We start from the raw sequence: 10,006 nt of genomic DNA on the forward strand, positions 1-10,006 counted from the left end.
AACAAAGGATATGTACATCGTGTGACTCCCAAGTAATTGGTGACGAGTTCCACTATCTATTCAGCTGTAATACACCTTTAACCTTATGCACTGAATGTGTTAATGAATACTAGACACACTGGCCAAACATAATAAGATATCGTAAACTGTTCACAAATGGTGAAGTAGGTACTGACAAAGTTCCTCAGACATTTGAATGCTATACTATGTCGTTTTCTACCGTATATGACTTCTAGCAGTACATCTATTACTGTAGTTTTTGTCGTTGTACAACTCATGTACCACCGCTGGTTGTTATCGAGTAATAAAAGAGACCCCCAAAAAGAAGTCCATGTGAAAACATTTGCTTTTCGCGTAACCCCAAACCACGGGTGCGCCTGCTCCCGACTAAGACGGGTTTCGCCGGCTCGACTTGGGTAGGGGCAGACGGGAACGTCGGCGCCGGTCGGAAGGCGAGGGGCCTCGCCTGGGTCAGGCCAGACGAGAGCATTCATGACCAACACGTGTTATTCCGGAACAAGCCGAAAAGCGACTCGTGCCCCTCTCGTGGCCATTTTTGCGACCGGGTTCCGTCTTAGCGCAAACGGACCGCCTCCGTGGTCTAGTGGTAGAGCGTCCGCCCGGAGAGGGGAAGGTCCGGGTTTCGATCCCCGGCCGCGTCATACCAAAAGACGTTAAAAGATGGTACTTGTTGTTTCCCTGTCTGACGTTCGGCATTAAGGGGCTAAAACAAGGACAGGTCGGCTCGGAGTCAGTATACTGTGCCTGAGTGGGATATTCATGTTAAACTGCGGCATGGTATCTCAGTGAGCTAGCACTATAAAATCGGGATCAATCCGGACTAGTACAAGCATTCACACAAACACACACACGTACATGCACGTCGCTATATAAGTGCAATAATCTTGTTAAACCTCATTTCACCTCACCTCACTTTAGCGCAAACGGGCATAACTAAAACAATTGTCAACTCGTTGCGTAATGGTTCACATATATTTCCTCATATATTACATAAATTTCAGATGCAATTGAAAGCACATCGGGACATGCGGAATTATCCAGTTTGATTGAACACATTTAACTGTGTCTTGGGTACATTTTGGGCAAGACATATGTAAAATCAAAAATTATTTCTGAGGGATTCTTTGACGGAGAACTTGAAATCATAGGCGCATTCTGATTGATTTGTCGTATTTTCGCACATAACATTCATTGATCGGGGACGAGTCTTCTTGCAGGTTACGGAAAGGGGCGAGTGGTGACGAATGAGACGAGAGAGGACCGGTCGGACAAAGACGAGTCTCCCCGGCTCGGCTTGGGTCAGGTGAAAAGGGAGTGAGTTGAAATGGTACGGCGCGTCGGCATTATCAGGCGAAAAGATGACTGTTCAGCTTAATTTGTTCAATATTATATTTCATACTGGTAAGACACCAGAAGAATGGTTAAAGGGGTGTAAACAAGCCAATTTGTAAGAAGAGTAAGCCCTAGTTACCAAACAACTACAAAGCACTTCCATGAACACATCCCACAATCCATAATTTAGATAAAGTCAAAATTACAGATGCCAAGGCTCGACGCACTTTTAAACAAAATAAGCGTCAATCGTGGAGGCACCGTGTCTCCAAAATAAATTCCCGTACACCGGTGTCCCAGGTGCGGAACATGTTTCACAAAATGAAAGGCAACGGTTCCAAATCTCCTGTTCACCATCTGAAGGACGGTGATCAATTATAAACTGATAAAATAGACATCGCATATATTTAAACTTGGTGAAACACTTGCTTAACATTCTCCATCATCTAATTATTCCTGAATTTCAAAAATATCAGGAACAACATGAACAAAATGATATAAATGTTAAGTCTGACAATGGTGAAGACTATAATGAAGTCTTTTCTTTACTTGAGCTACAAACTGCCCTTGGGCAAGCTCATGATACTTCAACAGGAACTGATAATATCCACTACCAGCTAATGAAACATTAACCTGAATCATGTCTCGTAATCCTTATAGATATGTAATCAAATATGGACATTAGGGACTGTTCCTCCTTGGCACAATGCCATTGTAGTCCCGATACCAAAGCCCGACTGGAATCATACAGGTCCCTCTAATTACCGCCCTATATCTTTAACCAGTTGTGTCTGTAAAACAATGGAACGAATGGTAAATGACAGATTAGTTTGGTATTTGGAAACCAACAACCTTATCACAAATATGCAATGTGGTTACTGCAAAGATCGTGGTACTATTGATCATTTTGTACGATTAGAATCCTTTTGTAAAAAATGCTATAGTAAATAAACAACAAACCAATGATAGACCTAACACTTGCTAATTTTAGAAAATCCGAAACAAACCAATCAGTCTTCCAACAGGAGTACATTCAATTAAGATCCAAATATTATTCTCACCACTCACCATCAAAGGATGGTGGCAAATTTGTTAGTGCTACTGTCGTTGGATCAAGAATGATATCTTCTAGAATACCAGTTATAGCTCCATATTCACCGCTGAAGCCAAGGCTATACAAACAGCATTCGAATCTATTCAGCAACAAAAACAATGCAAATAATTTATCATATTCTCCGATTCAATGTCATGCCCACAGACACTACAGAATGTCAACACTACTCATCCACTGGCCAATACGACATTGTTTTTTGTTGGATACCCTGCCATGTTGGAATCGTTGGTAACACAATGGCTGATCCAGTAGCCAAAGCAGCTCTCAACAAATCTGTGGCACCACTTCTTCTTCCCTACAGTGACTATAAGCTTGTTATCAGATGTTACATGAGCGATCTAATGCAGAAGAAGTGGGACACCCAAGTGGGTATGAATAAATTGTCCCTGAAGAGTACTCTTCGCCAATTTCTCTGCTGCCACTGCTGTACAGTCCTAGCCCATCTTAGTCTTTGACGTCGGTGTAGAAACGTTAACGTCATGCCCCTGAAAGGTCGATAGGCACGATGACCATACAGGCGGAGTCATCCAGCAACGGTTCTTCTGTTGACTGGATGTCCAAGGATGTTTGCGGAAAAGAGACCCGTGAAGATCCGGGGTAGGATAGGTCTTCAGCAACTCATAGCCGCCGTAATTGGCGACTATGCTTATCGTAAGAGGCGACGAACGGGATCGGGTGGTCAGGCTCGCTGACTTTGTTGAAGCATGTCATCGATCGATATTGCGTGGATCGATGCTCATGATATCAATCACTGGATTGTCTGGTCCAGACTTGATTATTTACAGACTGCCGTCATATAGCTGGATTATTGCTGAGTGCGGCGTAAAATGTGAAGCAGAGGGGCATGTTCACAGGTAAGTTGGATTCCAGCTTTGTGTTCCCAACTGTTTTCGTGCTGTTTGGGAAATGTGTTGAAAACTGACGACCATTATTTATTTGGATTACGTTTCTTTTGCCCGCTATTTTCGATATTGAAAGGTGAGGATCCCCCGTTCTGTATTCCTTGTGATGAAAGAATCACGGTCAAGCATGTCCTGCTAGAATGCGTTGATTTTTCCATCGTAATGGATAACAAGTGTCATTGCTCAAGGAACTTTTTAACAATGTCAGCTATCATTTAATTTTTGTTTCGTTAAAAGAAATAGAATTGTTAAATACATTTTGAAACATGTGTTTTGTAATTAATAAATGTTCTTTTTAATATTTGTAGAATAAATTGGATAACTAAGATTGTTAGTGGCTGTACCCTCGAAAGGGGTTGAAGTAGTGTAAATTTATTGTCCCCCGGAGGTGGTACGTAAGACCACATCATTCACAGTATATTTATTACTTGCACGGTTTTAATCGTAGAATAGGTGTTCTTTTAATTCGGCTAAATTTGTCAATAATCGCCAACACCCGACGGGATGATGTAAATCCTGCTAGGTTCCATGCAGGAAGCGGAAGTACTGTAAGTCCCCATGGTCCCTGGTGTTGTGATCTAACTTCAGTTGTTGGCGATTTATAGCCCGGTTTTATAATCTATTGTTGTGTATTTTTATGTATTTTTATGGTTCCATGCTAGTTTTAAATATAAATCTGTGATATGTTTAGTTATTTTACTGTCCGTTATTGACAGGCTTTTATACTTTCCATGTTTTTCTTATGTATAACCTTTGAAGTCTCGATATGGCTGAGATACCACCAATGTAACATTAAATTTTAACTTATTCACTCATTCACTTTAACCCAGCTCTAAAAGTCTGAAACAAGCTTTTGCTATATCAACAAGAATATAACCAAATACGAACAAAACATAATTCTCGTAGATCCACTTTTGCAGACGGGTCTTAGGATGGTGGCAAACTTGTGTCACCATCATTGGATGAAGAACTGTCTCCTCAAGAAATCCCAGATAACCGCGCCAAATTTAACATTTGAAACCTCACGCTGCGCGTTCGGTTCCAAATTCAATTTAGCGGGGTTAAATCTACAGGTAACCTAGCTCTACATTGAAAACACAGTATGTTTATCTCCTAATTGTCAATGCTGATTTATGTGAAAAGACATGTTAAACGGAGGTAATGGTGTTTTCTAACAGAGGACTCTGTGACGCTTTGTGAATATGTATCCATGGACAGAAGATTGAGGTTATGTCATTTTATAAATATTAGGTTTACTATTTACACCCAGACCAGCTTGATCAGAAACACAACCCTGCCTTACACTACACACAAGTGTTCAGATATCAAAAGAGAGAAGGTAATAGTTTTTTAATTGTTCATGTCATATTTATTGATGCAATGGTTACACCAATAGTGTGCTGTGGGTCAGAAATTTGTGAAACAACTGCTGGAAATGTCATACACAATGTGCAAATATTTCCCGAAAGAACCACTTCAACTTACACACATGTTATGGGCTGTTAAGTATTGGTGTCGATTAATCATTAAAGTCTCTTTGGCTACGCATATGAAAAATATTCTATGTTAATTTGGGCTTCGTTTTGTACGGATAAGGTTTCTGGGAATATTATGCAACACTTTTTTGAGAGGCCAGAGACGTTGTAGGTAGGTTGGCTGGTTTTGATTCTGTTGATTTAGTTGTCCTGACAAGAATATGAATATGAGAAAAAATATCCGTGGATTGTTATTCCTTTACATGTGGGAATGCGTTTCACAAGACTTAGATCACAGTAGGCGAAAGGACAAAATGCACATAGAAAATGAAATTCGGGTTTTACTTGTATGTTATGTATATACCTCTTGTTTGTAAATATATCAGCAATAGCTGCAGTAAACACATTCTTGACTATAATGAAAATTCAAGAGACACGAACAATGCATGATCTGTGTTTGTACATATTAAATATGCAAAATATACACCACTTAATATGAATAATATAATACTACTTAGAATACTACAAATGATATGTGTCTCCGCGCTACATGTGTATATATGTCTGTCTACGTACCACCTACCCCATGCCAAAAAACATCTATCACACTCTACCTTTCTCCTAGTATCCATAAGTTGTAACGCTTAGAAATGTAGTCCGCGAAAAGTTTGTATTTCGAGCCTGTGACCTTTATATTAAATAAAGATGTGTTTCTGTGTTTCACAGGATTTGAGACAAGTGTAAATGATACCATGTGGATTCTCATATTGTAACAGCCTCCTTGGAATCAGTAAATAAAAGCACCGCCTCATGACCATTTTCATTAACCCACCTTAGAGCTTGAAGAATAGCAATAGGTTCAGCAGCAAATGCTGAGAGATGGTCATTTAGCCTTAACACACCTGAACTGCAAAAATCCGGAAAGCCTGAGATACGGCTTTCATGGCATTTGGACTCATTCGTTCGCAAATGATTGAAGTCAGATCATAACAAAGCCCTGGTTTCAGAAGCAGCCACTGAGCAGAGTCTTGGGTCGCACTGTGTTACCCGATGAATAACCGCACGGCCTTGCTATGTGTCTAATGGCAAATTACATACTTAACACAATCATCAACAACATCATAAGCTGCATTGAAGTTGGTTTTAGGTTTGAGTTTGGGACAATGTTTGAGACACGAGTTCACGACAGAGGCCTGGTGGCAATTCTGCGAATTCAACCTTTATGGTTGAAACTGCATTAATCTTTCCATGCTTTTGCAGAAATAGAAGTTGGTGAAATTGGTCTGTATGAAGCAGGCCTTGTTGGATCTTTCCCTGGTTTTGGTACTTTGACAGTTATGGCATGTGTCCAGGCTTTAGGAACTCCAACAAATATTAAGCAGATCTGAGATAACTGAAAGAGAATAATCAGGCATGTGCTTAAACATCTCATAACATAAATCATCTGCTCCAGGAGAGGAATTGTGTGCTTTGGATATGGCATCTGTAATTTCATCGTATGAGAAAGGGGTGTTTAAGTCAGAGCTACATTCCAATATGACCGCCAAAAAATGTCAGGTAAAAACGCGGTCTCACAAGATTCTTTGACTTCTCTGAAATCCCTTTGGAAGTTATCAGAGCTACTAACTGTTTTAAATTGTTCAGCTGGTTCATTAACATTCTGAAAATTGGTCTCTATGCTGCCCTCTACACTTAAAACAGGTATAGGACGCTGTATATGAGTCCCATTGATACTTTTCATTCTCGACCAAATAAAGGAAAAATGAGTAAATATATTGATCCTTGAAATGTAGTGATGCCAACTCCAGCGTTTTGCCCAACGAAGAACACTTTTAAACTCGACATGCTTCTTTCTGAACCCAGCATGATCACAATGAATAGATGTATGACAAACCCTACTATAGGCTTACATTCCTTATATATTCCTTGTTTGGTTTGCCTTTTAACATTAATCGTTCCACCACACGATTTTCCAATAGTAGCCTGTGATATGTAAATAATGTATGAAGTAATTTGAAACATAAATGTCTTCATTTATTAGTTCAGAAACAGTATGGTGTTCGCAAAGAGAAAATTTGGGCCAGTTTGCATTTCAAAATTTCCATCGTGGAATTTCAATGAATTGTGGAAAGTGAAAGCATCGTCTTGGAACCCATCCCAGTTACATTTAGATGTTTATGAGAAGGATATCAGCGAAAGCCCCAAGGGAGAAACCATCCATCTACCCAAAGCACCAGGTTGTCCAAAACGTTTTCAATAACTATTCCGTTGTTGTCTATTTTATTGCTTCCCATAAAAACACTGTGACTGTTCGCCACTAAACACTGTGACTGTTCCCCACAAAACACTGTGACTGTTCGCAACAAAACAATGTGACTGTTCGCCACTAAACACTCTGACTGTTCCCCACAGAATACTGTGACTGCTCCCGACAAAACACTGTGACTGTTCCCCACAAAACACTGTGACTGTTCTCCCACAAAACACTGTGACTGTTCGTCACTAAACACTGTGACTGTTCCCTACAAACAATGTGACTGTTCTCCACAAAACACTGTGACTGTTCGCCACAAAACACTGTGACTGTTCCCCACAGAACACTGTGACTGTTCCCCTCAAATGAAATTGGGTTCATGACCATCCTCTGTTAATTTGATATAATCGTATAAATTAGGCTTTCCAGTGTTGTACACATTAATCATTGTCTTTTTATTTAGTTTCATCAAAGGAAATGCATTGGCTTCAGTCTCCTCTACTTGGAATCGCGACATTTGGATTGCTCATTACTCTACCCTGTCGGAAACTGGCGTATCCCTTCATATTAAAAGTACCCTTTGGCCACAGGAGTGAGTGAGTGAGTAAGTTGGGTTTAACGCCACTTTTAACAGTTTTCCAGTTATATCACTGCGTGTCAACTTAATGTGGGAGGAAAGCCCGAAGTCATGCAGGTCTGAGACGTTTTCCACTTCGGTGAAACCCACGAGCACGGGTATGGTGCTGACAAACCTAGAAACATAATCGGGGTGAACCGGGATTCGAACCCACAATCATAGGTTTCTGGCGTGCCCAAGGAACGCAACTCTGCCCAGCGAATCGCGGCGCCTTAGACGAGTGGGCCACCCGTGCCCCCTGGCCACAGGAAGGTCTCCTGGACACAGATAACATCTGTAAGCTTAGATTATTTGAAATCTATTGTTACAGATTATCACCATGAGCTACCAGACTCTGAGAATTCCATTGCAAAATGGTAAGGAAAATATTAGTTTTATCCTCATTCGTTTTCAACACGTGAAGTGTGTATTATATCTTTTGAGACATCAATCAGGAGATGAGTTTTAAAAACTGACACTATTCAATCTCTGAATATCTGAGGGGAAGTGCCGAGGATAGGAGTCTGAAGTACCGTTTGATACAAGTATTTGGCAGGTACATAAACTACCAGGAACAACGTGTGGACCAGCAGACGAACTCTGTTTTTATCAGGAATGTCTTATGATTATGGGAAGGGTTTATCTGCGTTGGTCTTGCTTTATGGTCTGGTACTGCATAAGGACAGGTTAACCAGCTCACGTTGTGTCATGGTGTCGGTCTTAACCTTATTGCCCTGTTAATCGAGCCACTGGAGGAATGGCGGGGAAAGGAGGAATGTGATTGAATCTGATCCATGGAATGTAATTTTCCAATCACTGTCTAGCATCTTAACATATTGTTGCTTGTTAAGAGTGGATGCTTTCGTAGATTCACATTGTTCAGAAATATATAGACATAATGTAAAGGGATTTTATATGTTTTATATGTCATATATGCATATTACCACCCACTGATATGTGAATAAAATATATCACCGTTTGTTCAAATGATATGAATAATTACTTGAGTTCTAGCGATTCGTCACACGATTGGACTAATCAATTGTAGTTGTTTGGTTTGTTGCCTTGGTACATATTCTTGGAGAGTTGTTGTGTTCACGGTTACTGGTTAGTCGTCATGCATATACAAACGCAATATGTATCACTATAAAATACCCGAGACCACATTAATCGATTTCGATACTCTTATAATTGCTGATCAATGAGAACTAATTTGTATTGATTCACACAAAAGCACTGAATTCAATACCCTCAATAAATGAATTCTTCTTGGTGTGTTTATTCTACCAGATTATTACAAAAATCGAAAAGCATATTGATCTGATATGTACAGGTTACCTTGCCATAGGATGAACATGTCTCTTTCGGAGAGGGCAAAATGTAATGCCAATGTTTACATACCGCTTAATTAAAAGCAACGAATCCATGTCCAAAATAATAAAATATGTCGCAGAGTTTGTATACAAATGTGAGTGTTCGGTGCCTGACGCTCTTCAGCAGTAATCCTGCCATACGACGTCATTGTAAACAACCAACACTTGACCAGACAATTAAGCAATAAGATGACATAAATGATAAAATATATTCAATTGTATGAATGTTGCCAAGTAATTTTGACATATCTGCCAGTTCACACAAGGTACACGTATGTCAATGTATAACGCCTACAGAATGCACCGGCGACAATATATGCCGTCATGTAACAGGTTTGATGCCATCATTGATACCAACAATACTGTAACCCCTATGCTTGTATTTACAAAGAGACTACTGCACAAACATATTTGTCAACATTGTACAAATATTCCAACTGATACTCGTAATTGCTAATGTGATCGCCAAAGGGAAGCTACTCCAGTATATGCCACGTCACATTTGTTCAAGAGTCTGCCTGGTCTGCTATATCACGTCATGAAATGCACTAAGATTTCCAACACTGCAACAAAATGAGACAAGGTAAAATATTTCGACCAAATCAAACTGTCTTGAATTCTAGAAAAGATGGTCGATTAGTTATGGAAAAGGATCGCGGTAGCGTCCTCGGCAACAGCAAAGGTGTCAGCTACGCCCTTGCTAGACACTGATTTTCTTACTGTAATTTTGATAAAGGTAACTGTATATACTGTATTTCCTTTTCGGCTAGGCATTGGTTTATATGCAGGAGGTTTGAGTATTTTCCCGTAGATTACGCCGGACATAGCAATCATCGGTACATACGTCTCCCAATGTACACAGAATTGCCTTAGTGGTCGTGCTATGAACAAACCCTAAGTGTTTATGTTTAGATAAAAC

This window comes from Haliotis cracherodii, unplaced genomic scaffold, assembly GCF_022045235.1.
Source record: "Haliotis cracherodii isolate W230 unplaced genomic scaffold, xgHalCrac1.p SCAF_16, whole genome shotgun sequence".
Taxonomy (NCBI): domain Eukaryota; kingdom Metazoa; phylum Mollusca; class Gastropoda; order Lepetellida; family Haliotidae; genus Haliotis; species Haliotis cracherodii.